Raw genomic sequence first — 14876 nt, 5'->3', positions numbered from 1 at the left:
CCCATGAAGTTTTAACTGAGACACGGCTGTTGCTGTTACCCCTGAAATGAGCGGCTCTGCCAGAGTTCTTCTCGGTGGCAGGGAGAGACTGTTATTGATGGGAAAACAACGCTGAGTTTCTGAATTTTGATTCTCGTGGGTCGCTCATTATTGGGGGATCTCACGAGTTTTTGAAGAGGTAACCCCGCACTTAAACAGGGAAACTGCTCTGGGTAGTGACTCTTTCCCTTATGCATAGCATTATACATATCCGTAAGGATATGTGCTTTGCATTATGGGATACTAAGGCAAATGATTTGTAGTCATTAGCTTCTATATACGAGTTTCCCGTCCTGAAAATACTTTAGGCTTTGAGCCTGAAGTATATAAAAAATTAAATATTTTAAATATGTTAATAATCCCAAGATGATCCATCATTTTAATAGCCTAAGTTTCAGTTTTTTAATTTACTATATATGAATATAAAAATATAATGTATCTTTAATATAATCTTTATAGTTTACTTAATTTAGCAAAACAATGAATTTTAGAGCTTTATATCTTTGAATTATAATTACCGTCTATACCTATTAAGAGTTCACTTATAAAGAAAATAACTTTCTGACTGGAATGCTTAGGATGTCAGGGGATCTGAATCCACCGTGAGATGTGATGATTAATATCCCTGGGGCGTAACGGATGGCAATGCTGTAGCCAATGAAGTTCTAACTGAAGGTCAGCTATTGCTGTTACCCTCCTGCCATGATCAGAGCTTTAATAGCTCAATAACACCTTATCCCTACACTGTCCTCTACAGATAACGGGGAAGATGAAAGCATTCTTGCTTCGTCCCTTTAAGCCAGTCCTTATCCTTATAAGGACTTAGGATGTCAGATTAATGACGTGGAGGATTACCTCCTCTTTTGCCTAGTGTGTGTGTGCTTGTTATCTCAGAAGTTAGTGATCATGTCTGATGTAGACTTGTTCGAGATTGACGGATTGATTGAATACAGTGAGGACGGGCTTTGATGAGAACGGACGTATTATATTAGACTGAGCCTGATTACATTGCATACAAGGTTTGTCAGTAATTTCACTAGTGCTGACACAGTGCGATTCCTACTGTCTCCCCCTCTGCAGGAAACGTGCAAGAGGTCAAATGGCCGGCAGGCCCCACCCGCAATGAGGACCAGTGGTGGATTTAAGGTTTTATAGGGAGGGAGGTAGGCTTCCAAACTGTCTCCTTTCCCCAATTAGTAGGTCGCAACAAGACTAAATTTGCTAGTAGACCAACTCAGTCTACAGGAATTTTGCTGGCAGGCTTCAAACCCAGCGGGATTATATACTACTAGTAGTCCACCCAGGTCTATAGGATACTTTGCTGGCATGCCCCTAGCCCTGCGGGATTATTCATACTGCTGTCACAATTTCTGCTGGCAGCAAATCGCCACTTTGATATGGAAAACATCCAAGAGCAGATCCAGATCCTTAATAAGGAGCAGTCCCTAGAAGTACTGAAACTCATAACAGGCAAGCTCGAATATGACTGGCCGGATTTTTTAAAACAGTATATTCACTCTAATGATCAGGATGAAGAGGAGGAGGAGAATGAGATCTCACAAGATGAACTCATTGCTGCTCTGTCACCAAAATCCCCCTGTCAAAACAACTCTCGGGGAGAGCATTCTAACAAAAGAAGAACTACAGAGGACCAGATGGATGAATACTCACCAGCACCAGATGTACCGAGGAAAACACCAAAAAGGTTCCACCTGTTATACTAAGGTACAAGGACAAATGGACCACTGTCCCATCAGCAATTAGGGAACACAAAATCTCATATTCCTGGGCTAAACATCAAGATGAAGGAGTCAAAATCCAGCCAGCCTCAGTCACTGACTACAGACAGCTGACAAGATTTATGGATAACAAGAGTCTTCCATATCACACTTTTGCTTTACCCAGTGAAAAGAATCTCAAAGTAGTACTTCGCGGAGTAACCGAAGATGTCACCTCTGAAGTTCTAACACATTCTAACAAAAGAAGAACTACAGAGGACCAGATGGATGAATACTCACCAACACCAGATGTACCGAGGAAAACACCAAAAAGGTTCCACCCGACTCATTACGTCACTGCTGACCTAATGAGTCGGGGCCTAACACCAGTAAAAGTGGGCAGGATGCTCAGGTCAGATAAACGGCCAATGCCACTGGTACTCGTAGAAATTGACAAGGCACAGAAAGAGATATATGAACTGACTGCCTTCTGTGGCCTCAGAATTTCTACTGAGCCACTAAGGAAAAAGTCGTCAGCTGGGCAGTGCCAAAGGTTTAGCCATGGCCAAAAACTTTGCAAGGCAAATTACAGGTGTTTAAAATGTGGCGAGGGCCACCAGACCGTCATGAGTACAAAACCAAGATCCACTCCAGCTAAATGCGCCAATTGTGGAGGAGCTCACCCAGCTAACTACAAGGGATGCATTACACACACAAATAACCGAGGGTTAGGAAAAACTACCCTTCCAACACATTTCAGCGATGCTCAAGACAGCCGTGCTAGTCACACCCCAATCCAAACTATCTCCAGCTCGACAACTCAAGAAAGGAAACAAATGCCTAAAACTTATGCAGAGGCAGCACGAACAAAGCCTGCTCCATCTCATGATCAAATTAGCTCAAATCTAACATCAGTACTAACTGCCTCACTAGCTACCATGTTACAAGAATTCAGTATGACGAATCCTTTGCCGTCCTCCACGAAAAGATTCCTACAAGGTACCCACTCAATTCTGACAGCCCTCAATAATGAATAAAAGAAAATTCCATCCCAACTCTCATGATCACTGCATGGAACGCCAATGGACTTAGTAACAAAATCCTAGAACTGCAAGAGTTAACCCACAGACACAATGCTGACATAATACTAGTAAATGAAATACATCTCAGGCCAGCTAATAACCCCAAATTACGGAACTATATTATGTACAAAACAGATAGACTCACCAGCAGTGGAGGAGGAACAGCCATATACATTGAAAATTACCTAAGCCACAATGTTCTGACCAATCCACAAACCTAGATAAAACAGGCACTGAAGTTCATACCAACAATGCTGGCAGTATCAAAATCTATGCTGTATATAATTCACCCAGCATTCCATTACTGGTATCTGACTTGGACACCATTCTCGGCTTCACAGACTCCATCATCATGGCTGGTGACTTTAATGCCAAACATACAGCCTGGCATAGCTCCACAATCGACGAAAAAGGTCGAACTCTCAACTATTACTCAACACAAAATTCTATTGTTGTAGCCGGACCCACAGAGCCCACCCATCACAGCTCAGACATAGTCATCCTCAAAAACATCAGATACCAATATCATCTGGAAACATTAAATGAACTTTCATCTGATCAAAACTCTATTCTGCTTCAACTCGGTACACAAGAACAATTCTTCCCTCCCCACTCTTTCATATCTTGGGACAAACTCTCTAGAATTCTCCCTGATCACATTGGCCCAGTCCCTACTATTCACACTAAAGAGGAGATAGAATTTGCTGCAAACAACTTTACCAGTCAAATAAAAAAGCAATAAAGTCAGTTACCCAAACTACAGTCTTCCAGCGTAGTGGTCGGATCCCCGAGGAAATCATGGATTTAATCAGACTGAAAAACAAAACCAGAAAGAGGTACCATAACACAAGAGACCCGCTAGATAAAACAAATTTGAATAAATTAAACAGACAAGTTCGAGAAGCCCTCCAAAAACATCGAAACCAAGAATGGGAATCTAAGCTAACGAAATTAAACCCAGAGGACAACTCCGTTTGGAAGTTCCTGAGAACCTTAAGCACTAAAAGGCAACTTTTACCCCCAATTCAGACCAATAAGGGAATAGCCCATACTGACAATCCAGGCAGACAGCTTGGAAACTCAATGCAACACCTCATATGAAAATATGAGGGGTTGTATTGAGCCCTGATGGATTGAGCCCAGGTTCAGATGGAATCACAAAAAAATAATCAAATTACTCCCTAGAAAAGCCATTGTGCATCTAGTCAACATAATCAATGCCATCCTCAGGATCAAATATTTCCCTTTAACATGGAAGATAGATGTCACGCCAATCAAGAAGATTGGAAAAAACACCCAGCTCCCTGAAAGCTACAGACCTATCAGTCTTCTGTCTAGCCTTGGAAAGATCGCAGAAAAAGTAGTCCTTACAAGGCTTCAATCAAAAACGGATAAACTAGGTATAATTCCGAATGAGCAGTTTGGATTTAGAAAAAACCACACCACCGTTTAGCAGATCTACAGGCTGATCGAATTCATCTCCGAAAGCTTCAACCGGAACTTTCACACAGCTGCGGTCTTCTTAGATGCTGCGAAGGCTTTTGATAAGGTGTGGCATCAGTGTCGTCTCTACAAGCTCATCACATTCAATATGCCTACTAATCAAGTTAAAATAATTCACTCATACCTCAGTGACAGATATATGCAAGTCATAATAAATGAAACTATGTCAACCAGATGCAAGGTCCTGGCGGGAATGCCGCAGGGCTCACTCCTGGCCCCCTTGCTGTTTTCTATCTATATAGCTGATATCCCTCAAAACCCAAGCTCAATAATCACTGCATTATATGCAGATGATACTGCATTATTAGCAAGATCTCTCAGCCCCAAACTAGCTATCAAAAGACTCCAAAACATATTCACACACTAGAGAAATGGTTTATGGACTGGAGGATCCAAGCAAATCCACAGAAGAGTTCACCCATACTGTTCACTAGAAAGAATCCTAAAATCAAGGAAGGTATATATTTATTAGGAGTTCAGATCCCATGGCAGAATACAGTCAAATATCTCGGCGTGATTCTTGACAAAAAACTGCAATTCACCAGCCATATAAAACACAAGTTCAAAGACATCCAAAGTAATAGCGCAGCTCTACCCCATGATCAACAGAAAAAGTAAACTGGATACTAAGAACAAGCTACTCATATACAAGATGGTAATACGCCCAGTCATCACTTATGCATCTCCTGCATGGAGTCATACTTCGAACATAAATATTCAAACTCTACAAAGAATACAGAACAAATGCCTGAGAATGATTCTGGACGTCCCATGGTTTATCAGAAACTCCCAGATTCACAGAGAAGTCAACATTCCCTACTTCACATCCCTCCTTCACGACCTAGCTGAAAAGTTCTTCATCAAGACAATTAATCATCCCGACCCTCTGATCAAGCAAGCTTCAGACTATAATGAAGCTGAATTCTGCAAATACAGAAGTCCCAAATCAATTCTACGCTCAGCTGAACACAGCTAATCTCACTGCCCTTTCAGGGCGAGCTTAAAGCTCAATAACTCTCCACTAAAAGAACTTCCCTCTCAGACAAAGGGGAATATGAAAAGCATTTATGCTTCACCCATCGTCAGTACCGTTATGCGTTTATGCTTAGGATGTCAGTTAGGATGTGTCCCACTGTACTAGTAATGATCGTCTTTGGGTTTTATTCCTAGGAAGCAATTCTACCCGGTGATAAGGTTTTTGACATGGAGACCTCAAAATTTTCAAGTTTCATTTTATTTAGCAATATGTTAATAATAAGTCCTTTTGTTTTGATGTTCTTTATTTAAATAAGATGTTTTACATCATCTTATGTCCTCTATTTAGCTGGCAGGAACTGCATGTTAAAATACTTTTTTCCATCTCATTTTAGCTGCACGGTGTTATGATTAGCTGACATCGCTTACCTCCTTTTATATACTGTTGCGTTATGCTTTTTCTTAGTGTTACTATATTTTTACAGTTTCTCAGATCTACTAAGAAACATATACTAAACAACCCCAATATATACAATTTTATTTACTACCGCGACTTCTCAAAGTATTACCACATAAAAAGCGAAGTTGTCGAAAGTAAACTAACTAGCTTCACACGGAACTGCATCGTGGATAGAACTTGTCATTCTGCACTCCCAGTATATGGGCTCTGGAAATTGCAACCGACTGTTGTGTGCATGCATGAGATCATTTGTATATTGCTTTTTTTAGAATTTCTAATCGTAATAGAAATATGAGTTGAGAAAAGGTGGATGATTTAGTTCCCACATTGAAATATCTCTCAAGTATAAGGTGTTTTCTAGTTTATGTGACTAAGAAAACACTTCAAATGCCTTCCATATATCAGATCGATTTTTGAGCATGCGCAATGTATTCTCGTATGGCAATCTTGATTCTGCTTCTATGGTCAGTTACATTATGCCAGTTGCATTAGAAAATATGTTTTTTTAGATAAATGTGCAGTGGACCACAGAATCCATTGAAGTTACGTGAACCAATATTGGTATTCGTGAACGCAACTGCACTTGTTTTTCTGTTGACATTTGCACATCAAAAGTAGTATTTGCATTTTACTGGGAAAATAAAACTTTTTTCATAAGGTCGACGTGCCATTGACGACTGCTCTAGTACGGTTTGTTATTGTACAAGAAGTTTGTGAATCCAAAATAGCTGAAGTGGTGTTTGATTCTGTTTCTATGGATCTCTATGATTATGTTTCTATTTTAATAACAACCATAACTAGGTTGTTATTAAAAGCATTTTTGCTAGATCCATTCATTATTTGTTGGGTGTGCGATTTGATCGTAGTATTAGTTCTCTATGAAGTGTACATTATTATGATCCAACTATCGATCCTTATCTTCCAATCTGAGCCGTTATTTGTCGAAAATGCCAATATTGTTTTATCTCATATTTCAATTCCTGGAGCTGAATTTTCCGTTTTATCTTTGACTGATTCCTTAACAAAAAAAACAGCGGGGTTTGGTTAAGGCCCGACTCCAGGCAGGTGTGAATTCCATCATGTTGTGTTCAAGCCAATACAGAATATAATTTGGTCTGCTAAGTCCTAAATTTCCAGTCCATTTTCACTTCATTTTCCAGGTAGATGCTTACACAGGTCTGATACCAAAAAACTCACTGTCCAATATCCTACCCTATCGTGGTTGGAGATTGCACGAAGAGGTTAGAAATCCTGGTTGGGTTCTTTGTATTCTTATAGATTATATGGGACTGTCTCTCTCATTTATCAAGTTTTTAATCTTTAGTTACTCTTGAATAAAATCACATTATTATTTGAAATTATCTATTTTGGTCTTCTTACTAGATCGACGTCCTTTAGCAGAGATGAATCTTATGTTGACTTTGTCTGTCTTCAGTTCATCTCTGGCGATTCCAGTAGCTAACATTTCGGTGTTGGCTTTGATTTTCTGATCAAAGCAGGTGCAGAAATGTATAAAATGGCGCCATGTCAGCCTTCGTTCTATTTGATTATGCTGTACCATCCTAACGTATATGTAGGTTCAATACAAAACATTTATTGGCTACGTCCTGATCTGCCAACACGCTCTTCATTCGTTCAATGTGTAGAATGGTTCCTTCTTAAGGAATGTATCACGGGAAGGAGACAATTCAACAAGGCAGAATATCCCCAGTAAGTTGTCCGTATTCCTCTAAGACTATGTGGATGGCTCTTCCTAATTCAGTCTTTACACATAAGTGTTCATAAAGCCTTCAATGAACATTATGTATATATATACGCTTCCGAAAACACAGCCAAAAATAATAGTCAATAGAGAAAAATTAAAAGAACTTACATGGTGTATATATATATATATATATATATATATATATAAATTATCCTTTCAAGATATTCAGAAAGACGTGTTTTAATATAAAACCTTTTAATGCGCTGACAGTAATAACATCAATGATATTAAATACAGTTCAATAATTTTTAAATTACTTATTTTATTGACATTCTTACTGAATGCTACTTTCTCGATTGAATCATTGATTTCGTAAAGTCATTTTATTAGTTTAATATTCCTGCTTCTCCCATTTGAGTTTCATTCTTATCTAGTTTTATAGATAATGCAGAGCCATCTTTCCCATGTGCTCGTTTAAGTTTAACGATGCTTCTATTTATTACTATTCTGTTTTTTATATTATTTCAAAGAACTTTTCATTGTCTATTCGCATTTTCAGACTGATATTTGCCAATTTTTAGTTCATGTAAATGAGTTCTGCTAGGTATCCTATCATTTATGGTTAGGGAAACCTCTAATCCACTTTGAACAGCAGGCGACACTAATAATTTCCCTTGGAAATTGTCAATGGATATGGCGATAACACCCCCTTACTTTACCTGACTAGTAACTGTAGATTTAATAACCGAATTCGATTTTCCATACCAATGAATACGCTAATCCAAAACGCTTTTAATATACAATGAAAATCATTGACAAAGAGTAGGCAAGTCTAACTCCAGCCATGAACTTTTATACCATGAGGATAAGCGAGAATCTTATGTGTGTTCAAATAACCCTCGAGAATCAAGATGACAAAAGTCTTGTGCATACGACGTCGTGTTGTGTCTAACTTCTACAAGTAGCAATTATAATCCTATGATTTTCATAGTTTGCTTATGCAATTTTAATAATAAAATTGCATAAGCAAAAGCATAAAAAGTAAAAAAATATTCTTTGAAACACCAGTTCAAAGATTATTTGTAATTAGCTAGCACGGTAGGAGAGATCAATTCTGTATAATGTATGCAGTTTAATAGCCTATTCAATATGTAAGTAAGATTAACTATATTGATATCTACAACATACGCTTACACAGATATCATTGACTGGTTAAACATCGCAGGTGGCATCTATCTTAGCCATTTTTGTTTTAAACAACAATTTTCAAGTCTCTCTCTTTGTTCGATTGAGAAAACAGATGAAATCCACACATCTATGAAAAAGAAATTCCATAATTGCATAACAGGGTGATTTATTGTTTAATTCATTATTTTTATTTTTTCAATAACGGTTTTGATTTACAACACAAACTAATAAGAAAACAAATATATCTTTTTCTTTCTTTCCCTTCAATTTCTTATCAGCCGCAGCTTTAGCGATGTTGAGATTCATTTCCCACAGAGCATCGCTACTTTTTTTTTTTTAACGTTAGACTAGTCTATTTGTATGTTCGGTTTTTTTCAATGAAACTTAGTTAATTTTGACCCAGTTCTGAATGATCTTAGCGTCATAGTAAATTTTAAGAAAGTTGACCTGTTTGGCTACGTTGCCATTGTTAACTTCCACTTAAAACAACATTTTTTACAGATTCATTTTTACACAGAATCATCGATCATGATAATACACAAAAGAATAAAGTTTGCAAATTACTGAAAAAAATTCCCTTCTTGGTCCAAAGGAAGGTTAACCAATTCAAGCCTTTTCATGCAAGCCACATAGAATAGATTGAGTACTAACAATTCACAAAGTAGGTACTCCTACGCTTCAGTGTCGCTAACAAACAAACTTGCTGAATATTTGGCTAAATTGCTAGTATCCCATCACAGGTAATTGTTTCTCCTGTGTAAAAATTCCTTCACTTAAAATTAAATTTTCTAGTTCAACACTCCCAGAACGAAACGCTGAACACAGCCACCAGGAAACCAGTGATTTCACCAAGTTATATTGAAGATGCGTTTTCTATTTGGCCATACGTCCATATTAGATATATTTTAGTACATTTAAATAGCCAACATCCTAATACCCACTTCATGTGAGAAATGAAACTTCCGCTTGCCCTTCCTAGACAAACGGTACTTTGTGATTTGCCATTTCTTCAGAGCCTAACCGATGCTGGAAGATATTTAAACAAACATTTACACCAGCATCCAGTCCAACAGCATGTGGTATCCCCAAAACACTGACAACTAGAACCAGACACAACGGAACTCACTTATCTTCCCAACATTTTTTAACAACTTTAATCACCAAAAATAGATAAATCCCAAATCTTCCCTTTTTAATACACAAACGCCCAAAACGTTATTGTCATATATTCCGGGCACACCTAAAAAGACAAAGAATGCTTAATAAATATAAGTTTCGCATTACGTTAAAACTATACATCAAAGTCACATTCAGGAGCGTATGAAACACTGTTCTATACTTGTGACTTAACTTTGTGTGGAGTCAGTAAGATTCAGGAAACAAATACATTCGGCATCATCGTTATGATAAGTAGGGACTAGCAGATCATACCTTGCATCCCCTTCACATAGGATTTGATAATAAAAATTAAAGAACTACACCGAAGTCTTGGAGAGTATGTTTGGAATCAGCAGAAGCTTTAAAACATTATGCAGCTTTAAATAATTAACATTCAAACAGTCAACAGCTTTAAAACTTTCCTTACGAGGTATCAGACTCTTAAAATTTCGCGGGGCTAAGAAATACATGACAGCTTAGTGGGGATGTAACCACACTTTGATCAAGAAAGACATGCGCAAGCTCGGAGTTGAATGTCATGCGGTTGCAGAATATAAAACATTTTTCTAAATAATGATGAATTTCATAAATATTTGGAAGATGGCACTTTTATCATCAGCATGTTTTGCTAGAACATGATTTGATTCAAGGTTTTGCACAACGTGAATATAAATTATCTTTGTGATTTTTAAGGAAAACAGAATCAAAGAAGAGAATGATAAAAATACATAAATTTGCTGGCCATAAACTGCCCTTCTATATATTCAAATGCGTATTTCAAAATAGAAAGAAGAATGAAAATGATCGTTTTATTTTTTCCCAACAACGGCCAATGATACATTTTGAACTGCAGTTTAATTCGTTATTCCATCGAAATAAACTATTTCTTTAGCTTCGAAAAGAGAACTTTAAGGTAATGGTTTTTGAGCTTGTTCATAAAGGCATTACGTTTTGCCAAGAGTGAAAAGAAATACTGCTGAATGGGCATTTCTGATTCTATAGAGAGAGAGACGTCCGAGATATCGAAGTTGGTTAACTCGCTACCTAGAAATGTAATTCTGCTGCATCACACCGTATTGCTAGAGATAAATGCTTTTCAAAGAAATGCATCCTTCACATATCAGGATAAAATGCTGATTTTAGTGAACTATAATAAGATCGGGTTGAGTTATTTGAATAAAGCTGCATTATACAATGTCAATTCGTTCATTGATGGAACATTGAAATCGGAACTATTTTAAAGAAGATACTCTGCGGATTGATATCAATTTGTATTTTTGAGAATTTAATGACGAATGAATAGATGTTTTCAATTTTTTTTAGAACATTTCGACCACGAATACAGTTTTCTTTATTTTCTGGAGCAGATTTCTACAAGATCAAGTGAAATTTATGTTTTCAGGATACTCAGTTTTATTTCCTAAAGAGTGAAAGTACTTTTTCACTCTTTAGGATGTATTTTTCAAGATCAAAATTGCAAAAGTATTTTTCAGGATCAAAATACTTTTGCAATCTTTAGAACACATTTTTCAGGATTAAAACATGTTTTCACCCTTCAGGATACATTTTTCAAGATCAAAACAGTTTTTCACTCTTCAGGATACATTTTTCAGGAAAAATACGCTTTTGTACGTTGAACGACACTTTTTAGGATCAATATAATGTTTTTTCAGGACTCATTTGTGAGTTATTGAGAGTTTACTACCAAGGTAACTACGGCTGTAAAGTCAGTGCATTATACATCTGTTAAAAACGTATTTCTTCTGACTGGGAAGACGAACTATGCTACTCTGTTCAATTTTCCAATAAAAATACGGATTTTGTATTTTTTTTTTTCAGAACATGTTTCAGGATTACCAACAGTTTTTCATTTAAATAGAACAGAGATGGATAAAAAATTAAACAAGATAAAACTAATAATTTGATTCGTCAGAGAACTGAAAGACAAATAGAAGAAAACAATCAAAATGGTTACACAACGAGCAGAAAGAGTCCTTGACTATAATATATACATAGAAAACTAATTTATTCCAAGGAGGATCACTACCTTGGAGTACTATCTATTAAAACAATAATCTCACACGGGATAATCGCGGGATAATACAACCAGACGGTCCATTCCATTTCGTGCAAAAACAAATTGATAAGGGATGTGTGAATTTTATCTGTTTTTTGTCCGCAACTCCGTGATATATATTCTTATCTCGAGTTTCAGGAAAGTTTTATGGCTATAAATCGATGTCTTTATCTGTTGTGCTTGAGACGCAAAGCGTTACACACGCGAACCAGTATGTTGCCAGTCGGGTACTGTATTCCAAAGGCACCCCTGCAGCGAAGTAATAGAATGTCAAATTATCCCTGCACTTTCATCCGCAGTCCAAGAAGTTTCCTTTTTCTGCCTGTATTACTAATGCCGGAGCGCCACCCAACGAATAGGAGAATGCAATCGATGGATTGCATACGTGAACAATGTCTAGTGTGCCAGAACTTTAGACGCAACTTGCAGGTAGACCGTTTCGTCTTTAAGATTTGTTACATTCCTCAAGGAATCGATTCTCTCCCTAACCCGGCTTTAAAGGAGGCTGTTTACCAATGGTTAGGGCTACTTAATACACCAGAAACGTACCAAGGAAATTTTTCTCAATATATTATGGCCACAATAATTGAAACACGAATCTTACCTGGCTCTTTCTGCGTACAGGTTTTTTTTTTTTTTGCTATTTTTGCTTTCAGCTATTCCCAGGGATTACAACAAAGAATATGAAAAACTTTGTAGCAAAAAAAGAGTTTATGGTTTGCCTGTGTAACAAGTGTGAGGTGAATAAAAAGCAGGCGAAAAAAATGTTCAAATGGGGCTTAGAGAGTCGCATAAGGGAAACGAATAATAAAAATAGATGGCGTTTTGGTCAGCATTAAGCACCGCATCTAAAAGCAGTTACGTTTAATTCATACAAATGGAAACGTTACTGCATTCTTCATAAAGTATACTTACTATACTATAGAAAATGTACTGTTTAATATAATATATATTATAAAATATTTTTCTGTTTTATACTTTACTTAAGATACAAAAATGAGACGATATAAAAATGAAATAGCTTGCAAAACATTTCGCACGTTACAAGCAGTTGTAAGCATGACAAAAATGAAGTAATCCGCCTAACATTGAAATTATTTATTACGGTTGCATTATCCATTCCTTATAGGATTTGGAAATCATAATCCGAACCATCGATTGAATAAATCACATCACTGTTCTTAATGTAATACTAAAAATTTAATTCGGTTAATGGGATAACAATTTTGTAAGTCAACCAGCGAGTAGGGCAAAGGGTATGTGTGACAATTCTACTTTTATATCCCTCAAACTTTCAAATATACGTGGCTTGGCTTAAAAAAAGTGTAGCTATTCAGAAATTCTTTCAGCGCTGAGCTGTCTACGATCATAAAACAAACTTCAGTAAGTTCAACTGATTTACGATATATAAAAGGACAACTTTAAGACGACTTGAAATGTTTGTGTTTATGCCAGTTTAACATCGGTTTATCCAAAGAAAGGTGGTGTAGAATTTTAAGAGACGGGAGAGCTTGGGTATTAAATATTAACTTCAGGTTTTAAGATGTGCACAGAAATATTTAACTATCTTTGCGAATGTAAGATGGTTTAGATATCTTTGTTTGTTTTTAGTCATTTCTTAATATGTCAGTGGTTTTAGAACGAAAACAGTTTAGTAGGAGAGCTGCGATTTTCTTGATCAGACCTTATGGTCCGAACAAAACATTTTTAACTGAAGGTCTTAAAACCAGTCTTCAGGAACAAAAATAAATAAACCTTACTACAGTTTACGACTAACTCATTTAGATTAAACTGATTTACTTTTTAAGCTGCATGTACTGTAGGATGACAATTTACGGCATGATATTAGCCATGTGGCAAAGATTGCAAAAACAACTCAAAAGATAATTGCAATGCTGAAACGAACGTTCACATGTAAAGATAAGGATGTTATTTTGCCTCTTTACAAGGCCTTGATAAGACCTCACTTGGACTATTGTGCGCAGATCTGGTCTCCATTGTGATTCTGATATTTTGGAGAGGGTACAAAGGAGAGTGTTAAAAATGACATCAGAATTGTGGCATACTGATTATGAAGACAGATCGAGAATTTGTAGACTGCAGACACAAGCAAAGAGGAGAAAGAGGGGTGATATGATTGAGACTTACAAACTTCTGAAAGGGTCATACAGGATTTCAATTGATGGAAATTTTCAATTTATGGAAGGTGGGGAACGGTCAAGAGGGCATCCTTGGAAACTGAGAATGAATGCCGCTAAGAAGGGGGTGAGGGCTAGATTTTTCTCCCACAGGGTGGTGTGTGATTGGAATGGATTGCCATTGGATGTTGTGTGCGCAAGTAGTGTGAATGAATTCAAGAATAAGTATGATAGCTGATGCGTGTACTGTGGCTTCCCTCGATGAGTCCCTGATTCCCTGGAGGTCTCTCTTAATAATAAGATAGGAACAATACTTTTATCAGGGAGAGGTAAGAGTGTCAGGGCACTAAATGTACCTTTATTACAACGTTTAAGTTTTTAATAACTTGTATTATAGCGAATGCTATAACTTAAGTAACAAACCCATTCTCTTGGCATGAAATTTATTCAAATGTACCTCAAAAATTAAAGCAGATTTTAAATGCATTGTTTACAGAAATTTCTCAGTATTGAAGCATTTGACTATAACTGATAGTATAAATATATAAAAGACCAAAACCATCCCGGACATATTTCATGTCAGCCCATTCGGGTACACGATCAACAGCGCGTGCGGTTAGTCATTGACGACGCAAGTTAAAATTAGAACGCCAACTGAAAACTAACATTTTAGAACACTAAAATCATCTCTTATTAAAATAAACCCAAAGATCAACATCCTTGAATAAATTTGTTTAAACCAACTTTCAAATATTCCAAACCGAAATGAACTAAACAGGAGCGACGGTAAATTTGGCCCAACCCGATCCATTTGACGTCATTCTCCTCCGTAA

This window comes from Typopeltis vanoorti, chromosome 14, assembly GCF_054136105.1.
Source record: "Typopeltis vanoorti isolate ZY-2024b chromosome 14, IOZ_Tvanoo_1.0, whole genome shotgun sequence".
Classification (NCBI taxonomy): Eukaryota; Metazoa; Arthropoda; class Arachnida; order Uropygi; family Thelyphonidae; genus Typopeltis; species Typopeltis vanoorti.
This window is presented reverse-complemented; position numbering follows the sequence as displayed.